The following is an 8,316-nucleotide window of genomic DNA, read 5'->3' as shown; positions in this document are numbered from 1 at the left end:
AATTCGACTGTTGGAGCACTTCATATTGTCCTGGAGGTCTCTGAGATTGTCCTCATTTCTTTTAATTCGTTTTTCTTTTTTCCTCTCTGATTCATTTATTTCTACCATTCATCTTCTATTTCACTGATCCTATCTTCTGCCTCCATTATTCTACTATTTGTTGCCTCCAGAGTATTTCTGATCTTATTTATTGCATTATTCATTATATATTGACTCTTTTATTTCTTCTAGGTCCTTGTTAAACCTTTCTTGCATGTTCTCAATCTTTGTCTGCAGGCTATTTATCTGTGATTCCATTTTGATTTCAAGATTTGGATCATTTTCACTCATTATTTGGAATTATTTATCAAATAGATTCCCTATCTCTTCCCCTTTTGTTTGGTTTGATGGGCATTTATCCTGTTCCTTTACCTGCTCGGTATTCCTCTATCTCTTCATCTTGGTTATATTGCTGCATTTGGGTGGGCTTTCTGTATTCTGGCAGTTTGTGGAGTTCTCTTTATTATGGAGTTTCCCCACTGTGGGTGGGATTGTATCAGTAGCTTGTGTCGGTGTTCTGGTGAGTGGAGCTGGATTTCTTCTCTCTGGAGTGCAATGAAGTGTCCAGTAATGAGTTATGAGATGTCAATGGTTTGGGAGTAACTTTGGGCAGCCTGTATATTGAAGCTCAGGGCTGTGTTCCTGTGTTGCTGGAGAATTTGTGTGGTATGTCTTGCTCTGGAACTTGTTGACCCTTGGGTGGTGCTTGGTTTCAGTGTAGATATGGAGGCGTTTGATGGACTCCTATTGATTAATGTTCCCTGTAGTGAGGAGTTCTCTGATGTTCTGAGGTTTTGTATTTAAGCCTCCTGCTTATGGTTTTCAGTTTTATTTTTACAGTAGTCTCAAGACTTCTCCTTCTATACCACACCATTGATAAAACATCTAGGTTAAAGATGAAAAGTTTCTCCACTTGAGGGACACCCATAGAGGTTCACACAGTTACATGGAGAAGATAAGAGGGAGGAGGTAGTTAGAGGTGACCTGAATGAGATGAGGTGGAATCAAAAGAAGAAAGAGCAAGCTTGCCAGTAATCACTTCCCTGTGTGCACTTCACAGTCTGGACCACTCAGAGATGTTCACGGGGTTATACAGAGAAGAAGAGAGGGAGGAAGGAGACAGAGGTGGTCAGGAGGATAAAAGAGGGAAATTAAAAGGAGAGAGACAGATCCAGCCAGTAATCAGTTCCCTAAGTGTTCTACAATCTCTGTCTGGAACCCACAGAGATTCACAGAGTTGGGTAGAGAAGAGAAGGGGGAGGGAGGAGACAGAGGCAACCTGGTGGAGAAAAAGGAGAGTCCAAAGGAGGAGAGAGCAATCAAGCTAGGAATCTTGCTCTCACATAAAAATGGGTACTGAAGATTTGGTTTTTGAAGGTACGAAACTGATAACAAATACCAAAAAGCAAAGATTAAAAATCTAGAGTAGAGGTTTGATTTTCAAAAATACAATATTAAAGAAAAGAAGAAGAAGAAAAAAATCACAAGAATTATTAAAAGAAAAAATATATACATGAAGTTTGCTTTAAAAATAGGGTCTTTTTTTGAAAAGTAATAGTAGGTTATAAAAATGAAAATTAAAGGAGAAAGAGAGGACTTAAAATTTAAAAATGTTTAAAAAAAGAAGAAAACAACCAAAAAAAAATCATAGAAATAGTAAAGATAGATCTAGGGCTTTCTCTGGTGTTGTTGTGGGCAGTGTGGGGTCAGTTCATTTTCAGGTAGTTTCTTTGTCTGGCTTATATTTCTCAAGATCTATAGACCCCTTCCTACGTTGTCAGTACTAACAACAGGGCTTTAATCTATTGCACCTGTCACTTCCAAGGTGGTTCCCTTTGTTTTAGCTTCTTCTATTTGCTGGTCTCTTCAGTGTCTGATTTCTGCCCTGACACAAGGGGGGCAGTGGTGGACAGTTTTTTTAGGGTCACTTGTTCAGTCGCACTGTGGGGAGGGAGGGACGCTGGAAACAAATAACATTGGCCTGTGTGCGCAGTGTCTCAGCCACACTGGGCCTGTCCCTGCTCACTGCACACACAGCTCAGGCTCTAGGTTGCTCCGCCAGGAACCATCTGAGGCCAGCCCTGGGCTACATGCACCTCCCAGGTCTAAGCTGCTCAGGCTCAGTACTCAGGTAGTCCTCAGCAGTGCAGACTCATTTGGGCCTACACTTCTTGCCCTTCCCAGGTTTGAGTAGCTCTGGTGTTTGGTGAGCACGGTTGCTGCGACTTATCACCTCTCCCATCCCTGCTGCTCAGTTTTCTGGGTATACAACTGGTGCACCTTCTCATGCAGATGATGACTGTCCAGAACCCCAAGAAGTCTTAATTAGCAAAGAAGCCTGTTTGCAGTTTGGTAGTTAATGTCTCTCTGGGGCTGCGATTGCCCCCTTTCTGGCCCTTCCAGCTCTGGCTGCCTGTCACCGGAGGGGGATGGTCTGCAGCTGGCTAATTCTGTTCCACCCTTTGTTCTGTGTGCAGTCCTGGCGGTGTCTTATGTTAGAGCTTTTCGCATGGTAACTATCCCACAGTCTGGTTTGCTAGCGCATTAGCTCACTCTGGTTATACTCAGGGCATTTGGGCCCTATCCTTAAAATGCAATGCAGCCCACACCTCCCTACCCAGCCCCTGCTTGCTAGTGGTGGATGCAGGTGTCTGTGCTACTTCTCCGCTGGGGGAGTTACTGTTGGGCTGCTAATCTGTGGGTTTTAATTATTTATTTATTTTTCCTCCCTGTTACGTTGCCCTCTGTGCTTCCATGGCTCGCCACAGACTCGGCAGTGAGAGTATTTCCCGGTGTTTGGAAACTTGTCTCTTTTTAACACTCCCTTCTCAGGATGGAGGTCCCTCCCTACCTCTTTTGTCTCTTTTTTTGTCTTTTATATTTTTTCCTACCTGTTTTCAAAGACAATGAGCTGCTTTTCTGGGTGCCTGATGTCCTATGCTGGCATTCAGAAGTTGTATTGTGGAATTTATTCAGCGTTGAAATGTTCTTTTGATGAATTTGTGGGGGAGAAAGTGGTCTCCCCATCCTATTTATCTTAGGACTTAAGATCTTAGGCCTGCCCCCAAATTGGTTTAATTTAGAAGCAATGGATAAATTGCCAGAAGCATACACTTGTCCAAGACTGTATCAGAAAGAAATAGAAAAACTGAATGTACTGAATACTAGTATTAAACTGAAGCAGTAATCAAAAAACTCCCCCAAAAAGAAAAAGTCCAGGACAGTAAGACTTCACAAAAGAATTCTATCAAATATTTACAAAAGAGTTTATACCCATATTTCTCAAAGTTCTGCAAAAGCCTGAAGGGACTGGAATACTTCCAAAGGTATTCTACTATGGTCAGTATTACCCTGATACCAAAAACAGACAAAGAAACTACAATAAAAGAAAATTAAAAGCCAACAACCCTGATTAACACTCACAAAATTCTTCAACAAAATAGTAACAAACAAAATTCAACTATACTTAAAGAGGATCATACATCACGATAAAGTGGAATTTATTCCAGGGATATAAGGATTATTAAATATCCATATCAATCAACATGACAGAATAATATTCACCTGATTACCTCAACAGATGCAAAAAAGTATTTGACAGAATGCAACTTGCATTTATGATAAAAATTCAACAAAGCTTGTATTAAGGGAACATAGCTAAATATATGTTGAGGGAAGAGCAGAGAAATAGCTCCAGAAAGAATGAAGAGGTTGAACCAAAGCAAAAATGATTCCTATTTGCAGATGTATTCCTATTTGCAGAAATATTTCATGCAAAGATGGGCACAATAACGGACAGAAACAGCAAGAATCTAAAAGATGCAGAAGAGATTAAGAAGAGGTGGCAAGAATACGTGAAATAACTTTTTTTTTTTAAGCCTTGATGATGCAGATAACCACAATGGTATGGTCACTCACTTACTTTCTAGTTGTGAAAATACAGCCCAATGCTGTAAATAATAATAATAATAATAATATCGCATAGTAATCTGGAATGTTAGGTCCATGAATCAAGGTAAATTGGGTGTGGTCAAACAGGAGATGGCAAGAGTGAACGTCAGTATTTTAGGAATCCGTGAACTAAAATGGATGAGAAAGGGTGAACTTAATTCAGATGACCATTATATCAACTACTTTGGGCAAGAATCCAATGGAAGAAATGGAGTAGCCCTCATAGTCAACAAAAGAGTCCAAAATGCAGTAGTTGGGTGCAGTCTCAAAAATGACAGAATGATCTCAGTTTGTTACCAAGGCAAACTATTCAACATCACAGTAATCCAAGTCTGTGCCCCAACCACTAATGCTGAAGAAGCAGGAAAACAATAGAATGGGAAAGACTAGAGATCTCTTCAAAAAAACTAGAAATACAAAGGAAATATTTCATGCAAAGATGGGCACAATAAAGGACAGAAACAGCAAGGACTTAAAAGATGCAGAAAGATTAAGAAGAGGTGGCAAGAATACATAGAAGAACTGTTTTTTTGTGAGGTTTTTTTAAGTCTTAATGATGCAGATAACCACAATGTTATGGTCACTCACCTAGAGCCAGGTATCCTGGATCCTAAAGTCAAGTGGGCCTTCGGAAGCATTACTATGAAGTTAGTGGAGGTGGTATAATTCCAGCTGAGCTATTCCAAATCCTAAAGGATGATCTTGTTAAAATGTTTCACTGAATACATCAGCAAATTTGGAAAACTCAGCAATGGCCACAGGACTGGAAAAAGTCAACTTCAATTCCAACCCCAAAGAAGAGGAATGGCAAAGAATGTTCAAACTACCACAAATTGTGCTCATTTCACATGCTAGCAAGGTAATGTACAAAACCTTTCAAGCTAGGCCTCAACAGTATGTGAAAAAAGAACTTCCAGATGTATAAGCTGGATTTTAAAAAGGCAGAGGAATCAGAGATCAAATTGCCAACATTTGTTGGATCATAGAAAAAGAAAAAGAACAGGAAAGCATCTACTTCTGCTTCATTGACTATGCTAAAACCTTTGACTGTGTGGATCACAACAAACTGGAAAATTCTTCAAGAGATGGTAATACGAGACCACTTTACCTGGCTTCTGAGAAACTTGTATACAGGTCAAGAAGCAACAGTTAGAACTGGACATGGAACAACAGACTGGTTCCAAATTGAAAAAGGAGTATGTTAAGGCTGTATATTGTCACTCTGCTTATTTAACTTATATGCAGAGTACATCGTGCAAAATGCTATGCTGGATGAATCACAAACTGGAATGAAGATTGTGCCGAGAAATATCAACAACTTCATATATACAGATGACACCACCCAAATAGCAGAAAGTGAAGAACTGAAGAACCTCTTGATGAAGGTGAAAGAGGAGAGTGAAAAGGATGGCTGAAAATTCAACATTCAAAACACTAAAATTATGTCATCCAGTCCCATCACATCATGGCAAATATATGGGGAAAAAATGATAACAGTAACAGACTTTATTTTCTTGGGCTCCAAAATCACTGTAGATGGTGACTGCAGCCACAAAATTCAAAGACACTTGCTTCTTGGAAGAAAAACTAAGATGAACCTAGACAGTGTATTAAAAACCAGCGACATCACTTAGCCAACAAAGGTCCATATAGTCAAAGTTATGGTTTTTCCAGTAGTCATGTACAGATGTGAGAGTTGGACCATCAAGAAGGCTGATAGTCGAAGAACTGATGATTTCAAACTGTGGTGCTAGAGAAGACTCTTGAGAGTCCCTTGGACAGCAAGGATATTAAACTAGTGAACCTTAAATGGCATCACTGACTCAATAGGCATGCATTTGAGCAAACTCTGGGAGACAGTGAAGGACAGGAATCCTGACATGTGGCAGTCCATGTGATCACAAAGAATTAGACATGACTAAGTGACTGAACAACAACAACAATCTCAACATAATAAAGGCCATTTATGACAAATCCATATCTAACATCATATTTAATAATGAAAAACAAAGTATTTCCTGTAAGATCAGGAACAAGACAAACAAGTCCAATTTGACTGTTTCTATTCAATATGTAATTAAAAGTCCTAGCCACAACAATCAGACAATTTTTAAAAAAATTTTTAAGCAAAATGGAAAAAAGCTCACTGTTCGCAGATGATATTACACTATATATAAAACCTGAAACTGTCATGATATTTTTTGTTAATTGGCTATGTTTAGTATTAGTTGCTCAGTCATGTCTGACTCTTTGCAACCTCATGGACTGTAGCCCACCAGGCTCCTCTATCCATGGAATTCTCCAGGTAAGAATAAAATTTTCAGGATATGAGATTAATATACAGAAATTTATTATTTTTCTATGCATTAATAATTTACTACCAGAAAGAGAAATCAAGAAAATAATGTCATTTACAACTAAATCAAGAGGAATAAAATACCTTGGATAATTAAGGAGGCTAACTAAGGAGGTAAAAGACCTATACTTTGAAAACTAGAAAACACTGATGAAGGAAATTCAAGACAATGCAAATAAGTGGAAATGTATCCTATGTTCATTAATTTGGAGAATTAATATTGTTTAAGTGACCATATTAACTAGGCAATCTACAGCTTCAGTGCAATTTCTATCCAAATACCCATAATATTTTTTACAGAATTAGATCAAATAATCTTAAAATTATATGAATTATATGAATCTTAAAATACCCTGAATAGCAAAAGCAACCTTGAGGAAAAAAGAAAAAACCTAGAGGTATCAGGCTCCCTGACTTCAGACTATACTACAAAGCTACAGTAAGCAAAACAGTATAGTACTGGCATAAAAATAGACACATAAATCAGAAGAACAGAGCAAAGAGCCCAGAAATAAACTCACGCATACAAGGTAAAAAAGGCAAAAGTATACAATGGAGAAAACACAGTCTCTTCAATAACTGTACTAGGAAAACTAGACAGCTACATGTAAAAGAATGAAACTAGACCATTTTCTCGCAGTGGGTACAAAAATGAACTTAAAATGGATTAAAGAACTAAGGGTAAGACCTGTAACCATAAAACTCCTAAAATAAAATATGGACAGTATGCTCTTTGACATCAGTTTTAGTCATAATTTTGAGGTACTCTGTCTCCTCAAGCAAGAGAACAAAAACAAAAATAAATGGGACCTAGTCAGATGTAAAAACATTTTAACAGCCAAGGAAACCTTTAACAAAACTAAGAGGCAACCTATTGGATGGAAGAAGATATTTGCAAATGACATGTCTGATAAGAAGTTAATATTCAAAATATATTTTAAAATTATACAAACAATATTTTAAAATGAACAATTTAATTTAAAAAACAGTCTGGCACCCAGCCTCTGGCCCAGGTGCGCAGCCATGGCTCAGGAGCATCGGCTAGGTGGACAGTCATTAAACTGGGAAGGTATCTCTGTACAATAACCTGGGAGTGAAGACCAGTGACTCAAAAACATAAGGCTGGTCCAAAACTTTCAAATTTCTTCAGTCTCAGCTCCAGATGAAGAAGGCAGCTCTCACTCAGACCAAGACCCAGAGGACAATACAAAGTACAGTCTTAGGTTCAGTAATCAACCTGAAGCAAGGTGATTCTTCAGATAAGTGGCACTCTTATCCCCCTCTGCACTTAGCCATGGGACTCAAGAACCTTGTTCCCAGGTTGTTTTCTGCAGAAGATTTGATCCTCTTATCTGATGAATATGAGCCCAGGTTTCCTAACGATTATGAGAAAGTCGTGAAGCACCAAAGAGAGGAGCAACAGATACAGTGGGAGCTGGAAAGACAGAAGGAAATAGAAGAGAGGGGAAATAAATGTAAAGACAGACGTGAAGCTAGTGGGTTTTCCAGGTGACCAGAACCAGATTCTGATGAAGATTATGACCAAGAGAGGAGCAAGATGGGTGGAGCTGCCATCACACCATCCACTTCTCTTATAGAAAAGGACAAAGAGTTACCCCAAGACTTAACCAGGAAGAGGATTCAAGACCTCACTCACAGTCTTCCAAAGGTGCTATTCCTCCCCCAATGTACAAGGAATAAGACAAACCCAGATCCCCAGTCAGCCTCAGCAACTCCTTCTTCACCAACATGGGGGTAGGGTAGCATATAAAATCATGCAGAAGTTTAGCTTCTGGGAAGGTCCAGTCTTAGGAAGCACCAGCAGGGCCTGAGCTCCACCAGCAAGTTGGGGGGGGGGGGGTAGGCATGGCAAGAGCATATGCCTGACACCATCAAGAAAGATTCAGCCAAAAAGTTGGATTTAGGGGGGGTGGTCCTAAAATGGCAGAGGAATAGGACGGGGAGACCAC

The 8,316-nt window shown here is 39.3% G+C and overlaps 1 pseudogene; it reads left to right on the top strand.

The window, feature by feature from the left end:
• The first annotated feature begins 6,997 nt into the window (after positions 1 to 6,997).
• The window catches only part of LOC101119332 (splicing factor 45-like), a 32,463-nt pseudogene continuing 31,144 nt past the window's right edge, over positions 6,998 to 8,316 (top strand).

Source organism: Ovis aries, chromosome 15, assembly GCF_016772045.2.
Source record: "Ovis aries strain OAR_USU_Benz2616 breed Rambouillet chromosome 15, ARS-UI_Ramb_v3.0, whole genome shotgun sequence".
Lineage (NCBI taxonomy): Eukaryota > Metazoa > Chordata > Mammalia > Artiodactyla > Bovidae > Ovis > Ovis aries.
Note: the sequence above shows the minus strand (reverse complement) of the source record. Positions and strands in the feature narration are given on the sequence as shown.